This window comes from Dendropsophus ebraccatus, chromosome 12, assembly GCF_027789765.1.
Source record: "Dendropsophus ebraccatus isolate aDenEbr1 chromosome 12, aDenEbr1.pat, whole genome shotgun sequence".
Taxonomy (NCBI): Eukaryota; Metazoa; Chordata; class Amphibia; order Anura; family Hylidae; genus Dendropsophus; species Dendropsophus ebraccatus.
Genome location: NC_091465.1, coordinates 45321263 through 45335576, shown reverse-complemented (window position 1 = coordinate 45335576; position 14314 = coordinate 45321263).

Genomic DNA, 14314 nt, shown 5'->3' with positions numbered 1-14314 from the left:
AGATGTTGCATGAATAATGCCAGTCAGTGTTGCATGATTAATACCAGGAGGTATTGCATGAGTTATGCCAGGAGGTGTTGCAGAAGTATTGCCAGTAGGTTTTGTATTAATAATGCCAGTAAGTGTTCCATGAATAATACCAGAACGTAATGCATGAGTTATGCCAGGAGGTGTTGCAGGAGTATTGCCACGAGGTGTTGCATGAATAATGCCAGGAGGTGTTGCAAGAGTTGTGCCAGGATGTGTTGCAGGAGTATTGCCAGTAGGTGTTGCCTGAGTAATGACAGTAGATGCTGCATGAGTATTGCCAGAAAGTGTTATAGGAGTATAATGCCAGGAGGTGTTTGAATTCTTTGAAGGTATATAACACTATACATTCACCGACCACTTTATTAGGTACACTTGTCCAACTGCACGTTACCACTTAATTTCTAATCAGCCAATCACATGGCGGCAACTCAGTGCATTTAGGCATGTAGACATGGTCAAGACAATCTCCTGCAATTCAAACTGAGCATCAGTATGAGGAAGAAAGGTGATTTGAGTGCCTTTGAACGTGGCATGGTTGTTGGTGCCAGAAGGGCTGGTCTGAGTTTTTCAGAAACTGCTGATCTACTGGGATTTTCACGCACAACCATCTCTAGGGTTTACAGAGAATGGTCCGAAAAAGAAAAAACATCCAGTGAGCGGCAGTTCTGTGGGCGGAAATGCCTTGTTGATGCCAGAGGTCAGAGGAGAATGGGCAGACTGGTTCGAGCTGATAGAAAGGCAACAGTGACTCAAATAGCCAACCGTTACAACCAAGGTAGGCAGAAGAGCATCTCTGAACGCACAGTACGTCCAACTTTGAGGCAGATGGGCTACAGCAGCAGAAGACCACACCGGGTGCCACTCCTTTCAGCTAAGAACAGGAAACTGAGGCTACAATTTGCACAAGCTCATCGAAATTGGACAGTAGAAGATTGGAAAAACGTTGCCTGGTCTGATGAGTCTCGATTTTTGCTGCGACATTCGGATGGTAGGGTCAGAATTTGGCGTCAACAACATGAAAGCATGGATCAATCCTGCCTTGTATCAACGGTTCAGGCTGGTGGTGGTGGTGTCTTGGTGTGGGGAATATTTTCTTGGCACTCTTGGGGCCCCTTGGTACCAATTGAGCATTGTTGCAACGCCACAGCCTACCTGAGTATTGTTGCTGACCATGTCCATCCCTTTATGACCACAATGTACCCAACATCTGATGGCTACTTTCAGAAGGATAATGCGCCATGTCATAAAGCTGGAATCATCTCAGACTGGTTTCTTGAACATGACTATGAGTTCACTGTACTCAAATGGCCTCCACAGTCACCAGATCTCAATCCAATAGAGCATCTTTGGGATGTGGTGGAACGGGAGATTTGCATCATGGATGTGCAGCCGACAAATCTGCGGCAACTGTGTGATGCCATCATGTCAATATGGACCAAAATCTCTGAGGAATGCTTCCAGCACCTTGTTGAATCTATGCCACGAAGAATTGAGGCAGTTCTGAAGGCAAAAGGGGGTCCAACCCGTTACTAGCATGGTGTACCTAATAAAGTGGTCGGTGAGTGTATTTTATATTGAATTCACTAATTACTATTGTCAGGGATCCGTCTGCTCTGTCAGGACCTCTCTCTTTCAGTTGCAGCTTCAGTTGCACAGTCCTGTGTTTACTGTGCAATGTAGTGTGTAAACTGACCAATCAAGGAAAAGCACTGCATAAAGGGAAATGTAGTTTCCTGGCTGGCGCCATCTTGGATGTAAACCAGCTTTTAGAAAAACTTGCAACTCAGGAATGGCGACAGCATGAAATGGGAGCATTTAATTTTTTAGCTCTTGGGTGAAATTGCCCTTTAAGTCACCCAACCACTTTCTGATTGGTCAGTGAAGGGGAGAGTAAGCACCTACAATGTCGTACCTGGTGACTGCTTTACCAACTGTCACTGTTAATCGTTACTGTGCTGTAAGTTTTCCATCGTACATTGCATTTAAATAAAGTGATCACTAGCTTATAACTTGTTTCTTAGTGATTTTTCATACCTGTACTTACTTTTTAACCCCTTCACATCAGCAATCTGTATATATACTTCCTACTGCACATACCCCGTGCAGTAGGAATGTATATATACGTTCCTCACTGACAGGGTTATTGATGTGAACGGGAGCGCTGCAGGGAGAGAGATCCCACTCACATCATTGAGTCCGGGGCCGGAGGTAATGAGAGTCAGCTGTGATTCCGCATGCATCTGTCACTGAGTGATCGCATGTGCCGACAGGCGGGGGTAAACTCTTTACCTCCGTCCTGTTGGTTCGTCGATCCATGTATAGAGTCTGCTATCAGGCAGGCTCTATACATAGATCGTCGATAACACTGATCTATGCTATGATTTATGATTGCATCTAATGATTGCATCTTTTACAGTGATAAAAGTGTAAAAAAAGAAAACTGTAATAAAAAAAGTTTTATACAAGTATTAAATTGTACGATCTATTAAAATATAACATTATTGTTCCCGCACAGTGAACAACGTAAACAGAAAAAGAAAAAAAAAGCTCCAGGATTGCTGATTTTATTAAATTATATATCACAAAAAATTCATAAAAAGCAATCAAAATTTTTCTGTTACACCAATATGATATTATTAAAAACTAGAGATCATGGCGCAAAAAATGACTCCTTAGCCAGCCCTGTAGGTGAAAAAATAAAAGCGCCATGGCTCTTAGAAGGCGGAGAGGAACATTGCATTAATTTGACCTGTACTTTTGTGCATTAAAGGGCTCTGTCTTGAAGGGGTTAATCCATGATGCAGCCATGTTTCTGTGTACTTTATTCTCGGTTGAGTTGAAACTTACATAAAGATATATAAGAATTGTAATTATACTTGAGTTCAGTGGGGATTTGTTACAGAATTGCTAGTGCCATCAAACCTAATTTTGCTCAGCAGCACAGTTTTTTTTCCAAACAGCACATACAGTACGCATAGCAATAAAATAAATTGCATGTATAGCTATATTCAGTAGGAATTAGTTACTCAATCCGTTTGGACAATAAATCAAATGAACTGATGCAGTTTTGAGCAGTATTATGACATTTACAGTCTATGGGGGAGATTTATCAAACATGGTGTAAAGTAAAACTGGCTCAGTTGCCCCTAGCAACCAATCAGATTCCACCTTTCATTCCTCACAGACTCTTTGGAAAATGAAAGGTGGAATCTGATTGGTTGCTAGGGGCAACTGAGACAGTTTCACTTTACTCCAGCTTGATAAATCTCCCACTATGTGATTAAAAAAGTGTGCCTATCAGGGCCGGACTGGGACTGAAAATCAGCCCTGCCATTTCAGAGCACACAGGCCCACTCGCCGCGCGGTGAAACGTTATGAGACGATGTTGTGAGCGCAGCATGGCTACATGTTGTATCATCATGGCCATCACTGGAATTACTGATAATAACACAGTTAATGGGATCAGAAGCTTTTGTCTCTGTTCTGTGTAGCTGAGCTGTATCCCCTATATAGTATATGGCCCCTTGTTCAGTCTTCCATATAGATGGCTCCATGTGCATCTACTTGAGAGCCCCCCCCTCTGTGTAGTCCCCCTATAGTGGATGACATCCTCTGTGCATCTCCTATAGTATATGGCCCTCCTCTCTGTAGCCCCTCTGTGGCCCCTCTGTGTAGTCCACTATAGTAGATGCCCCTCTCTATGCATGCCCTATTATATAGGCCCCCCCTGTAGTCCCCATTATAGATGGCCCCTCTACCCCTATGTTGTCCCCCCTTATAGATGGCCCCCTCACCCTATGTTTCCCCCCTTATAGATGGCCCTCTCTCCCCCCTATAGATGGCTCCTCCCCCTTTATAGATGGCCCCCTCTCCCCCCCTTTATAGATGGCCCCCCTCTCCTCCCCTTTATAGATGGTCCCCTCCCCCCTTTATAGATGGTCCCCTCCCCCCTTTATAGATGGTCCCCTTCCCCCCTTTATAGATGTCCCCCTCTCCCCCCTTATAGATGGCCCCCTCTCCCCTCATTTATATATGGCCCCCTTTCCCCCCTCTTTATAGATGGCCCCTCTCTCCCCACCCCCCCTCCCCTGCAAAGCAGATACAAAGAAAAAAAAACTCACCTAACAACGCGCTCCCCCGTCGATCCTCTCTCCTCCTGCAGTGTCAGACTGTCCTCCGGCTGATGCACGGCTGCCTTGGGTGTCGAGTCCTATCCCCGGCAGCACGCGCATCATAGAGATCCCTGTGCGCCGGGGCTGGGACTTCCAGTACAGGGAGCGTCTCTTACGTGCGCTCCCTGTACCGGAAGTCTCAGGCGCACAGAGAGCTCTATGATGCACGTGCTGCCGGGGATAGGACGCAACACCCCAGGCGGCCACGCATCAGCCAGGGGCCAGACGGAGCGCTGTGGGCCGGTCCCGTCTTCCTCCTGGCCCCGTGACTCCTTTTACCTATGGTAGGGGAAAGGAGTCGCCAGGTCAGGAGGAGCACAGGACTGGCCCCCGGAGGCCATCGGCCCCTCTGGCATTTGCCAGAAGTGCCCTATGGCAAGTCCGGCTCTGGTGCCTATAGGTATGGTAATTCGTTACAGGTTTTTTTTTTTTTTTGCTCAGAAGCGAGATTTTTGGAAAGTACAGTAGCATCATTTACCATCCAAATGGTGATTTAAAAAATAAGCTCACTGTGAATTTGTAACAGAATCACTCTTGCCACAGAACCTGTTACTGTTCAGCCTCATGCACACATTTACAAGGTGCAGTGGTATGCCAAACACTCTCCAACTTGAAGTTTAAACACTGTTTTCAAGTCAAAGAAAGTTCCAAGGAACCAGTTAAACTGACAAGCATAAATTCCGCATTGGACATTCCATTCATATCACGGTCCTTTGAGTTTTATCTTGAGAAGATTTGTACTGGGACAACCTTATTGAGGAAAGTCATACCTCAGTGTGGAATGATTTGGGAGAGCACCATAGTTGCATTTGGGTTCCTTTGGACTGTTAGAAAGGAGAATTCACCACCCTGATGAACAGATAGCCCTTATTTGTGTTAGGGAGTAGTTAAAGGGGTATTCCACGCCCATGGTGAGACTAACAATTCCTTGAATACTTGTTATTATCTATTCAATCTCCTTCCCCCAGTTCTCAGCTGCTCCTTTCTGCTGAAGACCCAAAAATCTGTGTGAGCCTTTCTGTCCGTCTCCCCCCTCCCTTCTGAGACAGCTGTAGGAAACAAGTCCCTGACTGGCTTTATCTGCAACATTGTTGTCAGCTTCTTTGTAATGCTGCAAGGGTTATTCTAAAGGTCAAGTTTCTAATGAACTCACTATGGTAAATCCTCCCAGCATTACAAAGTTGTTACAATGTTGCAGATAAAGCCATTCAGGGACTTGTTTAACTCAGCTGTCTCAAAAGGGAGGGGGGGGGGAGACAGAGAGAAAAGCTCACACACAGATTTTTGTGTTTTCAGCAGAAAGCAGCAGCTGAGAACTGGAGGAAGGAGAAATGATGATAATAGGTGTGGAAGGAATTGTTAGTCTCACCATGGGCAGCAACATATCGAAAGATATATTTGAGTGTAAGACCCCTTTAAGCGAGCACTAAATTGCTTGAGTGCTCATTATTCGAGTCAAGCATTTTTCAATGCTCCAGTGCTCGACTCGAGTAACAAACCCCACTGAAAACAATGGGAGGCTCAAGCATTTAATCAAGTGCCCCCAGCTGAGCAGAGAGTGCCTGCTTGACCTGAAATCTTACAAATCTTACCCCCTGCCCTCAGGGGGTTAAGTTGTGCTTCGTTGGGTGGGTGGGAAGGTGGGTGGAATTCCAAATACTGCTCCAGACTTCTATTTGTCTTCACTATCACCGCTTAGCCAATCATCAACTGAGGCGGGACAATGCGGTTTAAGGGCCCTATTCCACCGGACGATTATCGTTCAGATAATCGTTAAATCGTTCGAATCTAAACGATAATCGTTCGGTTGAAATGCAGGTAACGATTAACGACTGAACGAGAAATCGTTGATCGCTTTATAAGACCTGGACCTATTTTTATCGTTGCTCGTTCGCACAACGTTCGCAAATTGTTCGCATTGAATAAGACATTGTTCGGTCGTTCACAATAGATACGAACGCAATAGCGAATAAATAGCGAAGAAAAAACTATCGCACTTACGATCATAAGTAACGATTATCGTTCCATGGAAATGAGTGAACGTTTTCAGGTCTTTCGCAATAGCGGTCGTTTGAGATTGTTAATCGTTAACGATTATGCAAACGATAATCGTCCGGTGGAATAGGGCCCTAAGGCTCTGAAAACGCATTTTGCATTTCAACAGCTTTAAAGCTTAGTGATTTCTGGCGATTGCTTGCTCAGCGGCCTTTTAACAAGCAATGAGCTTGATAGCGCACCCCAATGGAGCTCAACACTACCTGGGAGCTCAAACACCTCGAAGCTCAAATCTGAATCTCATTGCCTTGCTCTTTAAGTCTCATAATACTCTCCCTCTCTGTTTCTTTTTGCACTTAAATCCTTGTTACATTTGTTACATTTGTATTGTTTTTCTTATTTCATCTTGTTTCTCTAATTCTCAGATCTTACACCTGGCAGAACAGAAGGGGTGCCCTGCTCAAGAATAATGTCCATCTGAGTCAACGCTCAAGATGTGCTCGCTGCAGCTCTGTGACTGGGGCATAAAATGGGTCGATAACTTCCATTTTGTGTTTATCAAGGCCCTCTGGCGAATTTAGAATAAATATATATCCTGGCTAACCCCACTTACCACCATACTTGGTCTCCAACTCTTATTTATTGTTCATGTTTAAGCAATGTGCATTTTAATTATGGGCTTGTAAACAACACCACTCCTGTCCTCAGATTTTATATGGTACTAAAACGCAGCTCCATTCACTTAAATGGAACTGAGTTGCAAAACCCACACCCAAATTGAGGTCAAGAGTGGTGCTGTTTCTTTAAGAAAGTGGCCATGTTTTGGAAAGCTGCATAACCCTTTTAAACGACCAACATATATGCATAGTTACGTTGCTTGTTACAGGCTCCTTCCTGCACATATGCTGTAAAAAGCAGCCTTACCATGCATATATGAATATGCATAGTTGGCAGGCCGGGAGGGGGCAGGCTAGGCGGGACAAGCGGGTGCTCCGGGAGCATGGGGAACACCCCAAATTCTCCGAGCACGCGAATTAGCATAATGGGAATTAGGAGAAAACGCAGCTATACCGGACCGCACAGCCATAACAAGTACAGCCCGGGAATCCTCAGATAAAGAGCGGCTGGCTCAGATCAGCATGTTCACTGGCCCGAACCTGCTGATAGTGCCGCTTTAAAGCGACTCTGTACCCACAATCTGACCCCCCCCCCCCCCAAACCGCTTGTACCTTCAGATAGCTGCTTTTAATCCAAGATCTGTCCTGGGGTCCGTTGCGCAGGTGATGCAGTTATTGTCCTAAAAACAACTTTTAATCCTGCAGCGCTGTGTCTAACGGCCAGGGCTTACATTTGTATATGCATTAGGCTGGCACAACCTCTCTGTCCCTCCTCCCCGCCCTCCTCATTCTTAGGAATGCTCCAGGCAGATTACTTCCTATTCCCCACCTGTGTGCATAATGAACATGGGCTGGATCGTTAAGACACCTGTGCAAAGCTCAAACAGCAGTAAATGTTCCTGGATCATTTTTAATGATGAGGAGGGTGTGGAGGAAGGACGGAGAGGTGGTGCCAGCCGAATGCATATACAAATGTAAGCCCCGGCCATTAGACACAGTGCTGCCGGATTAAAAGTTGTTTTTAGGACAATAACTGCATCACCTGCCGAACGGACCCCAGGACAGGTCTTGGATTAAAAGCAGCTATCTGAAGGTACAAGTGGTTTGGGGGGGGTCAGATTGTGGGTACAGAGTCGCTTTAAGGCTGGTCCTGAATATGTATGATTATACTGTGTAGCTGACATTTTTGTTGGACTGCCATGTTTTATATCAGTCTTTAACTAGCAATCAGAGGCAATCTCAGCACTTATGTTCCTTTTACACGGAACGATTGATCGTTCGTTTTTGCACGATAACGGTCGAATTCGAATGATAATCGTACGTGTAAACGCAGCGAACAATCAAACGACGAGCAAAAAATCGTTCATTTCGATCTTTCAACATGTTCTCAAATCATCGTTGGTCGTTCGCAAAAAATTCGCAGATTGTTCAGTGTAAACAATCTTTCAGCAATTTCACCTATGTGTGAGATAGGCTTAAACGATCGCAAAACGATCGCATAGCGAATTTTCCGTACGATGTATCGTTCCGTCTAAACGCTGATGGTTCTAAAAAAAAAATTGTTCATTCAAAATCGTTAATCGTGCGATCGGGCGAATTATCGCTCCGTGTAAAAGTACCATTAGACCTCAATGAAACCTAGAGGTTTTCCACTAATATCAGTAGAAAAAGGGCAGGGTGCTGATATCATTGATATCAGTAGCTAATTGGCAGGGTGCTAACACCTGTCTGCCCTGCCAATCAGCTGAACAGAGACGGAGCAGTTGGCTTTGGTCCCTGTGTAGCCTTTATTGAAGTTAATAGGAGCCCAGGCTGCAGTACAACAGCATTGCTGCTACACAGAGAACATTATTATACAGTGTCTTAACTGAAGAAGCATGTAGGAAAATCCATTGGTTTATTCCAGGCAGATATCTTGTAACTATACTTACAACAGTAGATGAAATTGTGATTTGCCAGGAGGTAAATAGGGTGCACTACATAAGACACAAGGAAGAAAAGAAGTATGGAGAGGAGAGGGGGTACTTAGATAAGATCTTGGAAATAGGGAGCCGGTATGGACAAACTTACAATAATAAGGCAAACAGAGATTAACATAAATGCAACAGAAACAAAGCAATGAATAAGGCTGAGGAAAATAGGCAGAATCCCCGCCACGGACTCTGCTGGGAATTCCGCCTGCCTCAGTGTCTCAATGTTAAGTATAGGGCGCCTTTGCTCTCTGCGGCTTTCTGCTGAAAGAATTGACAGTAGGCTAGTAAGGGGATTGCCTACTGCATGGAGATGCCACTTATTGGGGGGCCAGCAGTGCGATTACTTAGAGGGGTATGCCTACTACATGGGGAGATACTACCTATTTGGGGGGCTAACAACCAGTGGTATTACCAACAATCTGACTCCTAAGATGGGGAAACTATCTACTGGTGGGCTGAAATCCAGAGGGAATACCTACGACCGACAAGAAGGTACTACCGACTGGGAGGGGGGTGCTGTGGGGTGTTATTTATCTTCAGAGTGATACCTACATGGGGGTAATATCAGCTCAGAGATCCCTAACTACTATAGGGATGCACTGAAGGGCACATAACTACTATATGGATTCACAAAGGGGCACATAACTACTATATGCATGCACAGAAGGGCAAGTGTAGGGCATTCTGGGAGTTGTAGTTCGACTAAGATCTTGTTATTCACAAGGCAGTTGTGAACACAGATACAAATGACTCCAGGATCGGGTCAGCATGTTACTTCTCATTATTTCTTAATTGGTGGGCCCCCAGGATCAGTTCCTCTGGTTGCGCCAAGTACCCCAGTGCGACACTGGGTAAGAGACCTCCCGCAGTCCGGCAGAGCGATCAGGACCCCTGCAGTCACACAGGGGTCCTGATCATTAAGTGACAGGAGCTGCTTCTGTCACTTACATTTAAACTCCACGATTGCACCGTGATCGCGTCGTTTAAGGAGTTAATGACAGTGAGATCGGTGCAGCCTGTCATTAACGATGAGGGCCCGGCTGCTGCTTGGAGTGCACTTCATAGCGGGATATAAACCCAGGACGTACCTGTACGGCCAGGATCGTCGGGTGACAGGCAGCCAGGGCATACAGGTACATCCAAGGTCGTCTAGGGGTCAAAGGAGAAGTCTTGTGAAACTAACAAATGTCAGGCAGGGGTGTATGGGAAGATAATAAAGAAACAATACTCATCAGTCCCCGTGCCCCTGCACTGCTCTCTCTCCCACAGCCGCTGGAGTCTATTTTCAGTCATTTTTGTCACAGCCCCAGCTCCTTTAGCTGCAATGTCACATACTCGATTGATGGATTGCCTGCTCAGCCAATCAATGACTGCAGCAGTGTCCATCCCCAGCCAATGACTGCAGCGGTGTCCATCCCCAGTCAATGACTGCAGTGGTGTCCATCCCCAGCCAATGACTGCAGCGGTGTCCATCCCCAGCCAATGACTGCAGCGGTGTCCATCCCCAGTCAATGACTGCAGCGGTGTCCATCCCCAGCCAATGACTGCAGCGGTGTCCATCCCCAGCCAATGACTGCAGCGGTGTCCATCCCCAGCCAATGACTGCAGCGGTGTCCATCCCCAGCCAATGACAGCAGCGGTGTCCATCCCCAGCCAATGACAGCAGCGGTGTCCATCCCCAGCCAATGACTGCAGCGGTGTCCATCCCCAGCCAATGACTGCAGCGGTGTCCATCCCCAGCCAATGACAGTAGCGGTGTCCATCCCCAGCCAATGACTGCAGCGGTGACCATCCCCAGCCAATAACTGCAGCTGTGTCCATCCCCAGCCAATGACAGCAGCAGTGTCCATCCCCAGTCAATGACTGCAGCGGTGTCCATCCCCAGCCAATGACTGCAGCGGTGTCCATCCCCAGCCAATGACAGCAGCGGTGTCCATCCCCAGCCAATGACTGCAGCGGTGTCCATCCCCAGCCAATAACTGCAGCGGTGTCCATCCCCAGTCAATGACAGCAGCGGTGTCCATCCCCAGTCAATGACTGCAGCGGTGTCCATCCCCAGCCAATGACTGCAGCGGTGTCCATCCTCAGCCAATGACTGCAGCGGTGTCCATCCCCAGCCAATGACTGCAGTGGTGTCCATCCCCAGCCAATGACTGCAGCGGTGACCATCCCCAGCCAATGACTGCAGCGGTGTCCATCCCCAGCCAATGACTGCAGCTGTGTCCATCCCCAGCCAATGACAGCAGCGGTGTCCATCCCCAGTCAATGACAGCAGCTGTGTCCATCCCCAGCCAATGACAGCAGCGGTGTCCATTCCCAGTCAATGATTGGGCGATCCATCAGCCGAGTATGTGACGTTGCAGCTGGAGGAGCTGCAGGAGGCCGGTGGCTATTGGATATCACTAAGGACTGACTACCCTATAGACAGGAGTGGAGCTGTTTCTGGGAGAAGGCTGTGTTCACACAATGCATATATCTGTTGCTTTTTTAACATGCATTTTGACATTTTGATTGGAGAATTTATTCAGAGACTTGGGAGTTCACCAACCAAATGGCATCATAAATGCACAGTGTGACCCCAGCCGAAAGCTGCCAAGTCTAATCATGTAGCCGCGGGAAGTCAAACGCTGAGTGTTTGAGTCCAAATAACGTTTCTAAATCCAAAATTTTGACAGATCCGCTCAACCCAACTCCTCAGCAATACGCTTAGAATATGTGACATTTCAGCTTCCTTATATAATATATATCAAAATATGTAGTGTGAACTGTGGAGTGTATTGTAAAGCATACATCACATACATTTTTAGCGCATATTTTGATGTGTAATAGTTGAGAAGTATTTTTTTCTAATATATATTTTATAACATTTGCTGCTCCTTACTTTTTTTTTATTTATAAAGAACTCCGTTAAACCTTAAATGGGTACTCCAGCGGAAAAAAAAATACTTTCAAATCAACTGGTGTCAGAAAGTTATATAGATTAGTAACTTACTTCTATTAAAAGCCCTCAAGCCTTCCAGTACTTATCAGCTGCTGTATGCCCTGCAGAAAGTGATGGATTCTTTCCAGTCTGACACAGTGCTCTACCTATGTCCATGTCAAGAACTTGCTCTGAACAGTTCCTGACATGCAGCAGAGATGACTGTGTCAGAATGGAAAGAATACACTACTTCTTGCAGGATTTACAGCAGTTGATAAGTACTGGAAGACTGGTGTGTTTTTTACTAGAAGCAAATTACAAATATCTGACACCACTTGGTTTGAAAGAATTATTATTTTTTGCTGGAGTACCCCTTTAATAGTGTGGACTATTTAAACAACTAGACAGCCCCAGTGATCAACTGATCGGGGTGATCACCGATAAAAGCCTGGGAAATGTAGTGTTACATGCCCCCCATACTGCTTGTCTTTAATCTGGAGGATTTCCAGGTAGGGATCCCCTCCTTCTCTATTCATTTCTGCAGCTTGATGTATAATACTCTTTGTCAGCCCTTTCCACATACAATTACATCAGATTGTCAGCCGTCTCCTTCATGTTAACAAATCCTCCGTATATATATCCGTATACCAGTGGATGCTAAACTGAGTGACCAGAAATGCTGGGAATTGTAGTGTATAGAAATGTCTGTGAACTACAAGTGTCCCTCCAAAACCTTGGGAGGTATGGAGGAAGGGCTGACTGCAAAGCATTATTTTCTGTCATCATCATCATAAACTTTACAGCAATGGAGCAGCTTTATCACAGTCTGATTTTCCCATGGCAACCAATCACAGCTCACCTTTCATATCTTAACAAGCTCTTAGAAAATTTAAGCTAAGCTTTGATTGGTTGCTATAGGCAAGTTAGACTGCCAAGTTTCTCATGGCAACCAATCATGATTCAGATTTTATTTTACCAGTGTAATTTGAGAAATGAAAGCTGTGCTGTGATTGGTTGCTATGGGCCACATGAAACCATGTTATTTAGTGTTCTTAGTGCGGCCTAACCATAAGCTGTTTGCTTGGTCACAAGTGTGTTTAGTGACCTCTGCAGTAAAGTGCATCACCAGTCATTAATGGGTTAATGCTTCAGATGTGTTTACCTGCAGTAACCATGGCAACCATGCAACTATGTCATAAAGAAGGTTCTATAAAGCAATGCACCGCACCCTGATCATTGCCATCTTGGATGCGCCAGAGGACCTTGAGCTTGACTACTGTACTGCCCCCTACCCTTGATGTAATTTGGAGGTTCTAGCAGAGGAAAAGGGGTGGTCTGCTTTAGACTACCCCTTCATCGAGTCCCCACCTTCTTGAAAAGTGGACCTGGATCTGTGCGGGAGAAGGGAAACATCCGCCTAGCCATCAATAAGGTGACATGTATTGCAGACAGATTTCTCTCCCATCCAGTTTATTATAGTACGGTGTTACCCTCTATGCCCAGGGGAGGGGAAACTCTCCAGCCATGGCTCCCTCGAGGTTTCCCCCACAGGGGTTTTTTCCTCGCCTGAGTGCTGGAGGGTGACTCTTTGTGAGTCGGGGGTCTGCCATTTTCAGTGTCATGTAATTTAAAATAAAATTGGCACCCTTTGAGACCTGATTACAATGTGTTGTGTCTTTTTTTTGCGTTCTTTGGTTTAACTTATTATGCTTGGAAGTTGGGGGTCCATACCATATTGCAGAGTCATAAAGCTGGACATCTGCCTGCTGCACAGATCTATCACCTGCACAATGACCGCAAGTAGGATGGAGCAGTGGATATAAGAACTCCTGCATGTATGTGCATATCCCTGGATTAAAGAGACACTCAAATCTTGAAGAAAAAACATGCATAACAAGGTTTATACTCACGTCTGGAAGGTTTGTCAGAAGTTTTTTTCAAGTGACAGGGTCACACCAGTCATAGCATAGCAGCATGGACACCACCATAAATATACATCGTATATACACAACCCAGTGGCTCTTGTGTGTGTGGGCAGCATCAATGGCAAGGCAAACTATTATGCCTCCATCCAGGTGTGGCCTAGGTAGCTGCCCCCCCCCCCCAAATCCACAAGATATGGGAAATCAAGCTGATTGGTAGGGGTCCCAGTGGTCACAAGAAGGTGGGAAACGTGTCCCCATCAAACAGTGGGTATGGTGCTCCATTAATTCTCTACAGGTCTTGTTAGCCCTTATCCTGTCAATAACCTGAACCCACCAACTGTCCCTACCTACTTGCCTCAATCGTCCCTAGGCGGCCGTGGACAACCACAAAGACGTTCCCTATACTGAGTATGTGAAACACAGACATACAAACACAATATAGAATAGTCGAACAGGTAAAGTCAAAAACCAAGCAGGCAGCGCAGTACAAAACAAGTAGCAGTCGGATAGTCAAAAGTCAAAACCAGAGTTCAGGTAACACAGACGAGCAAGCTGAGGGATTTAGGATGGGGATCGCAGGAATAGACAGGGGGAGCTGGGATCAGGATGTTAATCTAAATAGCCAGTGCTGGGCCTCAGCTTTGATTTATGCTGACCAAGAGCCCTGTCTGGATCCCCATTG